At 44.6% G+C, this 14,818-nt stretch overlaps 1 protein-coding gene across 2 annotated transcripts in view; it reads left to right on the top strand.

The window, feature by feature from the left end:
* Positions 1 to 2,280: 2,280 nt before the first annotated feature.
* The window catches only part of SLC6A6 (solute carrier family 6 member 6), an 88,196-nt gene continuing 75,658 nt past the window's right edge, over positions 2,281 to 14,818 (top strand). Inside the window, exon 1 of one of the 2 annotated variants that reach the window (XM_054280720.1) lies at positions 2,281 to 2,373. The gene's annotated coding sequence lies outside the window, so the exon portion shown is untranslated. The remainder of the gene's footprint in view (positions 2,374 to 14,818) is intronic. The other variant, XM_054280722.1, reaches the window with a different exon arrangement.

Here is a 14,818-nt window from a genome sequence, read left to right as displayed (position 1 = left end):
GAGAATGAAATTTTCCTTTAGACTTAGGGATGATTCTGCTGAGCTTTCCTCTGGAAGATTGTCCTTCTCAGGACTGTACAGATATTTTTACATAATTTGTTCCTCAAGCTAACTTAATAAAATAAAAGTCTTAGTGGTATAGAAATAGATTTCAGGCATTTAGCTATCTATATAACTAAATGCTATAAGCTGAAAATCAACTCTTTTCTTTGCACTCTGTCTCCTGAAAACATTTCTTCAGTCTCAAGAACTGTCTGGAGAGGAGAGCCCATATTTGTCAAATATTGTGGGAATAAGATAAAAAACAATAACAGCAACAAATTGCTTAATCACTACAGTTATTTTTATTCATTATTATGAATATCATTTGCTGTAACACCTGTGATGTGGCTGGTAATTTTCAGACACTTCAGTGCTTTCACTTTGTTCTACAGAGTTGTTAATCCAAGGACTGATGTCAGGGCAGAAAATACCAACCATCAGTTTATGGATAGCACATCCATAACTCAGTAAGCTGCCTTACAGCAACAGAATCCCACTCTTAGGAGGGTTTCTGTGGAAGGCACCATGCAGAGGAGCCCTGGATGACCGGGCAGGGTGTAGGGTTTGGACTATGTGTGATGGCCTAGGGCACAGAGGGAGCGTGGTGCCAGAAAATGCAGAGCTTGGAGCTGGTGTTTGGAAGATTCTCATGCTTGAGACATGATAATAAATGCATGGAAAGGGTGCCAGAGTTTAGAAAGCTAAAATGTACTCCATGCAGAATGGGAAACTTCTGGGACTGTGGTTGAGGAATTCAGAACTTCAGTAAGGGAGTTTCTTCATGAGTCTCTTTGTCAGTGAACCTGATACAGATTTCAGCATCACACAGCTGAGAATTTGACCAGCCATTTCCAAATCCCCAGTGCTACACATGTTGGAGTCCCAAACAGCTGCTCTTTCAGACTCTTGTGTAATTGTGAGTCTTGGCCTCTCTTGGGGATGACCCAGCTACCTTGTCAAGGAACTGCAACAAAATTCTGTGTCTCAGCTTAATTATACAATCTGGAAAACAAATTCCCTCTGCTTTTGAGTGTCCCTAAGGCAATTTTTGGTGCCACATCTTGAGTTTCTCCCTGTAGAAAACCCAGATATGCAAAATTGCTCCTTACCCAGACTCACATCCCATTTAAGACCCCAGAATAGATTCAGAAGGATTCTGCTGAAAGGGTGATTTTCCCCTTTGATGGCTGAATCACTGCAGCATCTGTGTTGAGCTACAGCACAGCTCAAACACTGAGGGACGAGGGTGAAGAAATAACTAGCTAATACCTCTTTAAGAATCTAAAAGAGCTAAGTAATAAAAAAGAAATAAAATAACTAAGATAATAAAAATATTATCTTACAGGTTTTGTAGAAACTTTGCCTTAGGGATGCCACCTGGATGTGTTCCACTGATACAGCTGTTCAGACTTTTTCCCTTTGCTGCATAAAAAGATAGAGGCATCTGAACAGCTGTTTGGGTTAATTTTTTAATGCCTTCAGTAAGTAAAAATAAAGGCAAATTACATGAATGAGCAAGGTGATGTTGATGCATCTGTGTGCATCCACAGATGCTTTAAAAACTTTTCAGAATACTTCCATCCACAGTAAATAAAGGTTTGTTGTCCATGGAAGGAGCTGAGTCAGGAAGGGCAAGTGTGGCACTTCCATTAGTTTGCTGACCAGGTGTAGCATTCTCTGTCCAGCATCTCTTCTCTGTACAAAGGAAAGGCTCCTTTTATTTAGGGCAAATTGGCAGACCTGATCATATTGAAATCAGTTCACAGTCACGTCATTGACTTCACTAACATCACTAAAAATGTCATTAATGAAAACAAGCAAACAGATGAAAAATCCCATCCTGATTTTGCTTAAATCCATTCTGGAGCTGCCAGTTCCATTGCCTGCCAGGGAACTACTCCCTAAGAAGGTAGTTGAAAGCAGAATGGGAACAGAGCATGTAAGGGTACTTGGATAGACATCATTTTCCAATGAAAAATGTCATTTTTTGTTATTTTCAAAATCACTGTGTTGGGGGAAAGGGGGAGGCAGAGGAGTCTGCACTAATTTGCGCTGCCCCTCCTGACACACAGCACACTGAGACCAGTTCCAGGTTGAAAAAGAGTCAGGTTTAAAGGGGTGATGGAATGAAACAAGTGGGAGTTGTGATGTTTTTTGTTACCCAGTGTTTCACACACCTCTAGCGGCAAACCCTCTTCGTTGCCAAGACAACCCTGAAGAAATAGGAAATCCAGAACAATACGCTGTGTACGAGGAGCCTCGTATTCTCTGGTGCACGCGTTCATTGTGAATGTCAGGGGAAACTGTGCCCTACCCTCCACAGCGACCCAGGTAAGCCCAGGTAAAGTTATAGGGGATGTCTGTGAGATTATATTGGCTGACATTTAGAGATTGTCTTTTGTCCTGGCAGCTACCAAAGCTCAAGGGCTGGCTCTGAGAGGCTGGGCACTGTATTCCTGCAGTGCAGCACTACCCAAGGCTGGCGAGGCAGCACCAGGAGGATTCCTGAGGCTGTCGTGCAAGTAAGTCAGGGCTGGGGCTCTGGCTGCTCTGCCCAGCCAGTGCTGCATGTGAAAGTGTCTGCAGCAAGCAAGGAATGCCAGCCTGTAGTGATCTGCCTTTACAGCAGTTTCTAAAGATTTCTCAGGCAGCTGCACGCAAGGTTGTACAGCCATAGAGGTCTTTTTGCTCCATAACTGGGATATACTGAGCTGTGCTCTGTCTCTAGGTCAAAGGAAATATAGATGTGACTTAAGCCTCTTTGCTTAAGATCTTGGCTCAGTGCAGGACAGTGGAAGATCTGAAGCCTTGGGTTTGTTAATGCTTATTTATTTAAACCCAATGAATGAGCCTCGGACAAAGGTCCAGGAGGTCAGAATAAATATCTGCTGGGATGCTTATGGCACCCTCTTGCAGGCAGGAACCTCAGGAACTTTTTGTGTCTCACAGAAATGTTATGTGCAGTTTGCAAATTGTAAGTTTTATTTTTCCAAATCGTCTCCAAGTCATCTTTAGGATTCTTATTGTATTCCCAGTGACAGGTAATAAGTGATAATGTTGTTCTGAAGAATTATAGGAATATTCTTTTTGCTATGCTTGAAGTTGTCATTGACCTCCTTGTTAGGAATGTCTGCACCTTAGGAAGTAATGTCAGCTCCACATTTGGTTATAGCTCTTTGTTAAACAGGGGAGCAGCACTTAGAGCAGGGGACACAGGATTCCACACAGCAATGCATCCATTTTGCTGTGCACTCAGTGTGAGGACAAAGCCATTTTAGCCTGCATTGAATCATAGCAGCATCCCAAATGTAAGCAGGAAAATGCCAACATGTTTTGCATCCTTTCATTCTTTGGCTCTCTGCTCCCTCGGTTCTGTCCTTTTTTATCAGCTGCTTGTCAGATGTTCACAGCAGGAAACTCAGCAGGTGTATCCTGATGAACATGGTCTTTAAGTGGGCAGGGAACCTTGGGGAAGTGCAGCTTCCTCCCTTCTGCTGCTCTTCTAGAATCACATCACATTCCTCCTTTTGCAATTGTGTGCTGAGATACAACAGATCCAGGACTTTGGGCTCTGAAAGGAAGGTAGCAAGCAATGGTAGTTTGATATGGCAGGAGCACCAAGCCAGCAGAACAAAACAGTTGGTGCTGACAATTCTGTGTCTATACTATTGGCACTTGGGGGTTTTATCCTGAGGCTAGCATGAGTTTAGCCCTGTAGGCTGAGCAAAAAACTATGTGGTATTAAGTGAAGCACAGTCAGCCAGGGATTCACTTCAGAAACACTTACCTGTTCCAGAATAAGGCACAGATGTAGATTAGCATTTGTAGAGCAGAGGGTCAAATTAATCAGTGCTGAAAAACAAGTGTTGCATATTTGAGCATCATAGCAAGACACTCTGAGCAGAGCTGGTTCTGCTTTCATGGCTCCATCAGCATGTCCAGAGCTTCAGCTTCCATGTCCATGATAGTCTCTCCCTGGCTGTGGGAGAAACTCCAGAAGCAACAGTTCTGCACTGTGCTTCCTTTGTCTTCCTGAAGAACAAACTCTACAGTGCACTGAGAACCATCACACCTTCATTCTATTAAAAGACACATCCTGTTAGAGCTTCGTGTGAGGCATCCCTGAGCTCAGGCCACTCTGATCCTCTTTTAGCACCTTAGAAACAAACTGAAAACTCCTGGCAGCTAAGGAACAAAGGAGTATGTGAAAGAATTGCAATTTCATAAACTATGGAGTGGGAGTTGGAGCTATTATAGAACATCCCGTTCCAAAAGGAAACAAATGACAGCCTGACGCTGCCGGGTAGTAGTGACGCGTGCGGCCGCAGAGTGAGTCAGTCTGTGTGAGCTTCAGATATGGACCTAGAGGGAAAACATTTGTGGCAGCAGGACCGATCACATGCTCATAGATGGAATTACCTCAGCTCATTTTTCATGCATGTGTTAATGTATTTGCTGCGCTTCTTCAGCAAAAGGAAAATAGTACAGAGGGAAAAGTCGCGTGTAGGAGCTGCTTTATCTGTCTCTTCTTGCAGCCTCCTGCTTCCCACCCACACTCCTGCACAGCCAGTGATAACGTATCATGAGCTATGTTTTGATATATCACTGTTTCGTTCAGTAAGATGGAATGTGCTGCTGTTATTTTTGTTATTATTTGTGTAATTTGGAATCCCAAAACATTGGTCTAAAGGCATAGGTGAATTGGACAATTAGGTGAATTATTGTGAAATTATTTCGTTTATCAGTGAAGTGATGTCTTGCTTTAATAGCTTAGAGCTCAGTTGAATGCTTGTATTCATTTTAAAATGAAAACTGAAGCCTAAGGATCCTTTTAAGGCCTGAAAGGAGTCTGTAGAGCTGATTCTCTGCTACATGGGGCATGTGTGATGATGTATAAATTGTGAAATGAATTGGCTGTTTACTGGAAAATTATGGTGATCTCCTGGTTGTGGTCCAAGATAAGAAACCTTGGCCATGGTTTAAGGACAAGGAAGCTTTAGTAGTAACTCTGTCTCGAGATGTTCCCATCTCAGCTTTTTTCCACACTGTTTTACTCCAGCTCAGCCCCCTCCCAGTTGTATCTAAACAACTCTTCATGTGACTCTGCAGCAAGCCACATCAGGAACTGCTGGTGGTTAAGACTGTGAACAAAAAACCCTGTAAAATAGAAAGGATTTTTTTTTCTTTTTTGTGTATGTGTTTTGGTTTGCTTTGCTTTTTGCTTCAACTAGATCAGTGCATGATCAGCATTGCCCCCAGGAGCAACTGCTCTGGCCCAGCTGAAAGGCCTGAGCGTTATTTGGCAGGGGGGACACTGGCAGGGGCTGGTGGTGGGAACTCTGTGACAGCGCTGCCACCAAAATGTGCAAATCAGGAAACCATAGTTGGTAAAACATTGCTTCATTCAGCAGCAAAACAGAACAGCTGCTGTGTCTGCAGAAGGAAAGAGAAAAGGGGGATGTTATCTGGCTACAGAGTTAGGCTTGGAGGACAAACTGGGGGAAGGATTTGGGTTCAGGGTATAGAAGTCTCATGGATGAAAAATGCCTTAGAAAGCAATATCAGGCATTAGGCATTTCCCATCTCTTGAGCTGAAATATCATAAGTGTACGTGACATTTCATGGAGGTTCAGCTAAACCTAAAGCAGAATTGTAGGTCTGAGCTGTAGTCTAACCCTCAAACAGCACCAAAGTAGTGAGCTGAGAACAAAAGCAGAACTCTCCTTGCACTGAAACTGAGAAGTTTGGGTTTTTTCCTTTCTGTGAGCAATTGCCTTATTGATGTTTCAAAGCAATGTTAGACTGGGGGAGCTCACCTGTCATCTCTCCCCAGTAGACATGGAAGGTCTGTGCTGGTGTAGCTGAAGTCCACAGGTGAGCAAACTGCTCTGGGATGGCTCTGACCTCCAGCAGCTCTATAAGAAGAAAATTGTTAGAAAAATACTTCATTAGGCATTTTGTTTATAGTGAAGTCTTGGCAAACCAGGCGAGTTACTCCTGCCATAGAGGGAAAGGGACTGTCTTGAAGTTGGTAGGGTGCCTATCTCCCCAAAACGGCAAGCTCAGAGCTGGAGCCATCACCTCGAGCCACCATTATCTGCTGCATCCTTACATGTCTCCCCTCTTCTGCCCTGGCATGGGCACTCTCCCCTCTTATCAGTGAGGTGCCAGCATTTCATTTGCACAGCTGAGTGCTCTTGAACTGACTCTGTGCATCCATCAAGGTCATGAAGCCATTCAATCCCTTGCTGAAGTAGCCTCTGCTCAGGAATACAGGACTGCAATGGCGCAGCTTACAACACCAGAGGGATAACTTTCCTGCAGTACTACAGAGCAGCTTTCCTGGAAGAGGTAATGGTTTGCCAGTATTGCAGAATGGTAATTTTAAACCCATAAAGAGCTCTTATTGTAGTCTCAAATCAGACTTGAAAACCGGCCGCGCCCTCTTTATCCTGGCTCAGATGAAGCGCCAGCGCCGTCAAAGAAAAAGGTGTTTGCAGCATGTGCCGTGTCCCGGCGGGGCTGGCACAGGGAGTGACAGCAGGCAGGGCTTCAGCATTGCCGGGGATTCTAGGAGAGGGTTTGCCTGCTGGCAGGCAGGAAAACCAGGGCTCCTGCAGCTGCTCACGGGTGGCATCCCGCACAGCAGCCCGCTCCATGCAGCCGTGCAGGGCCGTGCTGGGCCGCGCTCCCCCGGCAGCCCCGGCCCGGCCCTTGTCACAAACCCCGCTGTGCCGAGGGCAGCCCAAAGGGCTGTGAGGGGCTGATGTCACTGCCCGGCCTGCGGCGTGACTCATGCAGAACAGAGGGCTCTTCATGGGCCGGGGAAAACACGAGCCCGAGGGAGGGCCTTGCTCTAGGAGGGAATGAGGCAAAGGTGCGGGAATAACCAGGGAGCTCGAGGAGGGGGCCACTCCTCAGGGTTGGAAGGAGGTCACCTCCTATTTCGGGTTTCTTCCCTTGGGTTGGTTTGAACAATTCTGCTCTTGCTTTAATAAAAGATCAGGGCGAGGGAGGATGGATTTATTAGAGAGGAGTGCCCTGCACCTTGAGCTGCCTGAATTAGTCAGAGCAGGGAAGATGGAGCAGAGGAGGATGGTTCATGTCCTGAGAGGTGTGTGGGCAGCGAGATCAGGCTCCCCACAAGCCGTGGCTGAGGCACAGCCCTCAGTGAGGGCCTCTCTGGGGGTGCCTCGCTGCCCCCAGTTCACACTGGTGGGGGTGCACAGCACCACGGCAGCATTCTTAGCAAGGCCAGGTGAAGCAAATTAATGAGAACAAGGGATAACCAAACCTGCTGACACCAGGGAGGGGATTCACAGTGCCTGCCAAAGGTGTTATGATGGAGGGGAAAGGGGGTCAGATGCAGAACTGGTGCTGCTGCCTCTCATGGAGTGGGCTCACAGCACCACTTCTCTGTTTGTAAAGTCAGATTCCTAAAAGTGACAGCACTTGTGGTCATGATGATATGGACAGTGGTTTCTGAGCACTTCCAAAAGTGTTTTGAGATTGCCTAAAATAAAGGATTGAGTACTGATGATGATAGAATGAGTTATATCTAATTATATGAGCCCTTAAACCAACCATTTCCCCTTTCTTCCATCATTCCAATATAACTGGGTGCAGGAAGACACTCACAAAATAAATATTGTTTCTGTGAACCACCCTATGCAACCCCTTTTTGCAAATTTTCATTAAAGGTTCAGAACCACCAAATTGAAATAATCCTATAAATTTACATAGTCTGAACTGGCCACTGCATCTGATTCTTCTAAATTGTTGTTTTATGTCTGCAAGGAAGCAAGTGAAACCTTCAGATTTAAATACCATTGAACTGTAAGACTTGGGAAATTCAGATTCTACTGTACATCAGCTTCTGAGCCTGAAATTAAGATTTGTTATTGTACACATGCTGGGAATCAGGATGAATAGCAAACATGCAAATTCAATTCTTAATTATGAGCCACATGGAATTAAAAATAGACAAGCCAGTTCCATGAATGAGGAGGCAAGCAGAAGCACTGAGTGATTTCCTATAGATGTGAGGTCACAATTGAATGTGGATATGGTTGTCAGGGATGTGGATATGTTGTTGATTTTGTAAAGATGCTCACAAACTGCAAGGTTTCATGGATTTTCTCGTGAGAGAAGAGATTTGCACCGTGTTTACTGTTTGCTATTCACTACTATCACTTTTCACTAACAGAGTCAGGAAAACAATGTCAGGTGATTGGTACAACTGATCAACATATCTAATGAATAGCCAGGACTGAATAGTGGGGCAAAGGGACAGTGAATGCATTCAAATGGGAAAGTGATGGCCCGTGATTTTTCTGGGAAACAAATACATTATGGAAAAGATCAGCTTTAGTTTTTGAACTAACTAAGATAGGGTCATGTGCTAAATTTGCAATTAATATTATTTTAAAGAATAGATCAAACAGCTCAAGCAGATTTCCTCTAACTGACAAGTTCCATTAAACAAGAAAGCTCATTCTTAGTAGGAGATTTTAATATAACACTGAGAACAGAGAACAAAACAATGAATGGAAACATATCAGCAGTCAATTTCCTGAGTATTCAAGCCTGCATTATACTTTGTTCTTTGCTACAGCCATGGCTCTGTAATTATCAAGCGTATTCATGGGACTTTTTCCTATTGACACTCAGCGTGAATGTGGCTGGAAAGAGATTAAGCTTTTGTGGCAGCCATTTGAATTTGTCTAACTAAAAACAACCTGCAAGGCTGTGGGGAGCTGTACGTCTCAGGGGATTTGTGATGGTCTGCAGAAGCTGCAGGTCACAGGTTCAGACCTGTGTGTTGGGTGTGTGCTGGGCCTGCAGCACTGGGGCCCTGTGGCTGCAGTCACTGGCACTGCCACAAAGCAGTGACTGATGATGGAGCAGATGCTTCAAGATGTTCCTCTGTTATGTGACTAACATGCTTGTTGGACCATGAATGGCTTCACTGGATAAGCCATTGCCTATTGGCTTTTCCTCAGAAAAGGAACTTTGCTCCTGCAGGACTTCATCTGGTCTTTCTTGTAGACACTATAGCTGCTTCTCAAGTGATACTCAAAAAAAACTCTAGGCCAGGTTATACCCTCTGCATGCTACCAGTGGAGCCTCAATTTATTAACCATTGTCTCTGTGCCTCTCATGCACCCTGTGCCTGGGAATCCACAGCTGTGTGGGATTTCTGGGGACCAGCCTCTCGACAGCTTTCTGGGCAGGTTTGCCTCTCTTTATGAGAGATGTGGTGGTGAGTGAGGAGCAGTGCCTGCAGCCTGCTGGTGATGGCTGTGAGGGAGGAATATCGGTGGTATGTGGCAAGTAGACTGCAAGGAGAAGGAACTGTGAGCTGGTAGTATCTCCAGTCGGAGGAAATCCAGAATGTTCATGTTAACTCTTTTGGAGTCTTGATTTCATTTGTAGTAACCTGCAGTTTCCTTCCCCCAGCTGGTCAAAGCTGTGCCTATCCACTATCCAGGCAGGAAATATCTCTCTGAGGGAGCACCATATCTCTTTGCTGTTTGGTGCGAGTATGGACAGCAATTCAGCTCCTCAGCTCGTGGCCTTGCTTCAGTCCTCAGATCTGGGCAGGCACCATGTCTTTTTACACAGTTCCCTGTGTAAAAAGGGGAACTTTTCTGTTTAAACAACCATTTTAGCCAACGATGGAAAAACCAGAAACCTGTTTATTTAGGCTCCTTTGCAGTCCCATAGAGCAGGAGCAGCAGTGCTGGTGTTGTGGCTCAGCTCCAAATCAGGTAATTGCTGTGCGTTCTGCCCTACTTACAGACGCCCCATAGTTTCAATTAGAACAATTGTTTCCATTTTTCTTTCCTGTTCTGTCAAGTATTAATACAGTTGCTGGTAAGCTGCTCGTGTGATCCCTCACCTAGGTGTTGTGTTTCCATGGTGAAGACAGACATCCTCGTGTGCATACCTGGACTGAATCCCCATTGGCACAGACTGATGTAATTCCATAATAGAGCTGTGTTGATTTGCACCACATGAAGACACAGCTTTCCTATGCAGAGAGCTACATCCTTCTCTCTAATTAAAGCCTCTGTATGAATGCCTGTGATCTATTTGTTTTTCTACTTGTTCTACAGCTTTGCAAATAACATGAGGTTTGGGTAGTCATTCACACTTCTGGTCACAGTGGTGGTCTCTAAGGAATACAACATGCCTCTTTTTAATGTGCTTCCCCCCAGTTGTTCAAGAGTGGATCTGTAGGAATATCTGAGCTCTTTCACTCTGGGCTGCAGTGTGGTAGATAGAGTTCATGATGTGTGATATGTTATGAATTGCTGGAAAATGTGGTATTTGGAAATAAATCTCTCTAAATTTATCAGGAGAATTAAGAACATGGAAAGATGCCTGAAAGCTACACAACAACAGGAGATTACATGCTTGCAGCTTGAGCCACCTGGCATATTGAGCATTCATGTTCCCAGCTGAGGGCTCCAGCACTTATTATGCTGTTTATGTGATCAGGAGAGCCTTCCTTTCATCTGATAAAGAGCAGGGCTTGAAATGGCACGTATTGGGGCTGGTGGGCTCTGTGTCACACACTGGGGTGAGGTTTGCTGTCTGATTTTCTGGTCTGTCATGTGGCCCATCACATGGTTATCAGCATCATATGCATGTGCTGAATGGATTGATGTTTGTGTGCATGAAGGCTTGAGCAGATCATGGCTTGGGTTTCTCTGGTGTTATTGAGACCTTTCTAGTGACTTCACAGGGAATACAACTAAGCTGTTATATTTTATGTAATGTAAGCAGGTATTTCCTTTCCCAGCACACCCTTCAGAGAGTTTTCTGAAATGCACAGAATGCATTCATGGCTCAGTTCTCAGCAGGCAAGCTGGGAGCAGATCCTTTGCAAACATGGAGTTGACTCACATAGGAGGCAGTTAAGCTGCTTACCTGTATGAAGCAAACAACACAGAGTCCCCAGGCAGTGCAAAGGAGAGTGGCTTTATTGCAAAAACCAGGCCTTTTTAAGCAATTAACCAGTTATTAGTTTTCACAGTTTTAAGCATATGTCTGGCACTGTATAGGATATGTGATATACTGCAGTGCCTCTGTGTGTCCCACATGAGCTCTATCTGTCCTAAAAGAGGATGTGAATCTCCTGTAGGCCCTGACTTTTACCTGACTTTGGGAGGGTCACAAACTTTTCAAATAGTTCTAGATGCCTCTGTTCAGATACCTAGAGCCCACCCACTTGTGAAGTGCTCCAGCTGAAAAAATACTGATAAAATTTGTCTTTAAAATGAACTGTTAGAAAATTAAAAGATGTAAAAATTTCATTCTAAATTTAAGCTAAGGCTGTACCTCAGTACTGGTGGGACTTGGACTGGCACCTTCACAGTCTGGTTTGGAGAAACCTGGAAATGGAATGAATGGGTGACTGAGAGGGGTTTGTCAGCATCTCTTACAGGTTGCAGCATGCTGGAGGTAGCACTGAGGCAGGGCTTTATCAAAGTGCAGGGTTTACTTTGTGGTAGCTCCTGTCCTTGAAGCTGCTCTCAGGGTGGTACAGGCTGCAGTCATCCCAAAGCCCTTTTCACTATATCTCTTGTGCTAAAATGGCCAAACATCTGGTCCAGCAGGACATGGTTTGTAAAAGCAGTACAAAAAGTTGCTATATACTTTTAAGTCCTATAGAAAGTGCAGAACAGTATAGCACAAGGTGTAGAGATCATTTTGTCTCAACTCTAAATTCTCATTATTTCAAGTAAACCATCCTGATTTTGTCTGTTCTCTCACATTGCTGGAATTGTTCTTAAAATTTTGTTTTATACATATGGGGAAATATTTTTGTGTCTTCAACTTCCCAAGGCTTCTAAATTTCTAAAATGACAGTGGCACTGTAGGTCTAAAATGACAGTCAGCATGCCCTGGAGCTGACCACCAGTTGTTCTTCCTTGTGCAGTAGCTGTTTGCAGAGTCAGGGCAATTCTTTATATACAGGTTTTTGTCACCCCCTTCATGCAAAACAAAAGGGTTTGGTTGTTTTCCCAAAGTAAACAGTCTGTGTCAGCTGTCTTGCACTAACAGAAAAAACAACCAACCAAAACAGCATGAGCTTTTATATCCACGTCCATGAGTGGCAGGTCACAGGTTCCCTGCAGAAGTGACGGGGAAGGTAAACAGCTGAGAGCACGCCCTGTTTGCCATGCCATTCCAGTGCACAGCAAAGCCTTCCCCAGCCCTTCTCCCCCTTATGCAGCAAATCACATTCTGCTGTGTAAATAGCAGTTGATAAAAAGAAGCCAAATTATCATTCTTTACTAGATTTTAATTACAGCCTGCCCAGGACGTTTCCCTTGCCTGAAAGGCCTGTAGGAGTTTAGGCACTATGAGATAAATCAGGGAAGGTTTTAACTCTTGGGCTCAATATGAAAACAAATCACATGGGAAGGAATACACCTTTCATATCACGCTCTTCCAGAAAGGGAAAGTTCTAAAAAGACAAAAGCCCAAAACACCGGAAGGTTTTATTTGTGCTGGTTTGTATTAAGCCAGTTATTATCCTATCAATTGTTTGTGTAACCACTGTTTATACAAAGTGAAAGATGGCACATAGGAACACGTACCAGCAGTCTGTGTTTTCTGATGAGGCCCTGCAGTGCTGGGGCAGGAGCAGGGAGCTGGCTGCTGTCCGGGTGTCCCCTTAGCACCTCACAATGAGATTGGAAGGGATTGGCCACCTGAAAATTAGAAGAGCCTTAGGGATGTGCTGCATTTAGATGGCTGCCTCTGTGGGATAAGGCTGGCATTGGCATTTCTCCCTAGCTATGCCAGAGGATGGCTATGGTTTGGTGTCTCATGCCTGGAGGCAGGTGGCCAGGAACAGGGGGTTTTTAGGCTGCAGTTTTGGTTAGGGCAGTTCACTAAGAGCAGCTGATTGATCCTTGACACCGTGTGATGTTTGCAAAGGGTGTAATTGCAGAATCCCGCCCAGCTTTTGCACAGGCTATGGAGTAGAATGAGCAGATGGAAATCAGGTTTATACTTCCCTCACCTTTTTGAAATGACTCCTCAGAGAATTATTTACCAGGTAGTGTGTGCCTGGGTAATATACTCTGGACTATAACGAATCAAAATATTGCTGACAGAGACCTGGCCTCAGCTGGGCACAGAGGGGAAAAGGACAGGTTTGAAATCAGTTTGCTGTCTAACCAGTTGCCAAGGTGGAGGTTTTAACAGAATGGATGATACTGTCCCTTCTTAACTCAAATTCTGCCAGCCATATTTCACACCATCTGGAGTTTGTGCAGAGCCCCCTTTGGGAAGAGAGCCAATAAAGAATTACAATTATCTAATCTTGCCATGATAAAAGTGTGAATAACCATTTCAGAGTCAGACTGGAAAACTACCACAACCTGTCAGTGCTCCTTAGATGGTGGGCAAGAGGGCACCTGATGCCACTCTGCAAAGTGTGGCTCAGCAGATAAACAGGAGTTGGCTTGCACCAGACACCGAGCTGAGAACAGTCAGATTTTCACCAGCTGAAACAAAGGACAGAAGGAGAATGTAGCTGCTGGGCTTGGGAGAGGTGACACTCCCATCCACACTGAGTCCCATGGACATTAAGGCACTTGGCACTTTTTGGGAGGGCTGGGGCTATGTTTTACAGCAGTTGCTCCAGAGCCACTATCTTTTAAGCTTTTGCAGCAGTCTCTGTTGGAAATCTTTGGTTTCACGCTTTTAATTGGTTCTCAGATGGAATGAGAGTTGGTTCAGTCTTTGTTTTCCAGTGTTGTGGAGTTCCTATTGACATTTTTTTCATCCCACCCTGAAAAAGAATTTTCACATAGCTTTCCCCACATTGTTTGCAACCAATGATTTCCCTGTAATGGATACTAAAAAATTTTAATGGTAGCTTTTGGGACTCACTAGTGCTTGGGAGACAAGAAATGTGCTTTAGTGATATTCCTGGCTTGACATAAACTGGCTTCTTAGCAGCACCTAAAAAGAATCCTGGGATTCACCAATATGAGTATGCTCTTTGTCCCCACATAATTCTCCTTGCACCACACTTTATCTTTGCTTAGTCTGGTGCATTATACATGATTCCAATTTCTGTCCATTCTCTTCTTTCAGTCTGGCTGCTGCAGGGAATGAGGACAACTACAGAAACCTCTGTCTAACTGTCTGAATGAAACCTATATTTCACACTGCATACAGCAGAATTTTGGTTCTTTTTTCAAGGGATGTTCCCAAAGTAGACACAAATTGAGAAACAAAACAGAATGACCCCCCCTTGGCAAACAGGTGCCTTTATGCTGTTCCACAGCACCAAAGAATGATATTCTCTGGCCTTTTTGCACACATTCACAGGTAGACGAGTGGGAGTAACTTGCCCAAAAGTCCCATCAGCAAATCTGCCCAAGCCTGGCTTCATCTTTCTGCAGGTATTTCATTTTCTTTAAAATTCTCCAGCAGCCCATAGTAGGTTTTGCTGCTGAGTTAGTGTTGTGAAAGGGTCCCAGAGCAGGGCTTGCTGTTTCTCTCTGTTTAGTTGAAAGGGTTTTCCTATTGTTACTGGCACTGAGGTGTGTGGACTCTTCCAAGGCAGGCTGCTTGGTACATGAGGAGTGATGCAAGTTGTGGAATCATGCAAGAGCCTTGTTGTCACTCCCTAAGTGCACAAAAGGGATTGTTGGTGGGGGCAAATCCCTCAGCATCAGCCTGCCTAACCAGCAGCCTGGTTTGTGCTGGGAGTTGGTGTTTTGGCTTCCTAGAAACTACTTTGGGG

This window comes from Melozone crissalis, unplaced genomic scaffold, assembly GCF_028551555.1.
Source record: "Melozone crissalis strain CALT ecotype California unplaced genomic scaffold, PUWL_Pcris_2 ptg000029l_1, whole genome shotgun sequence".
NCBI lineage: Eukaryota > Metazoa > Chordata > Aves > Passeriformes > Passerellidae > Melozone > Melozone crissalis.
This window is presented reverse-complemented; position numbering and strand designations above follow the sequence as displayed.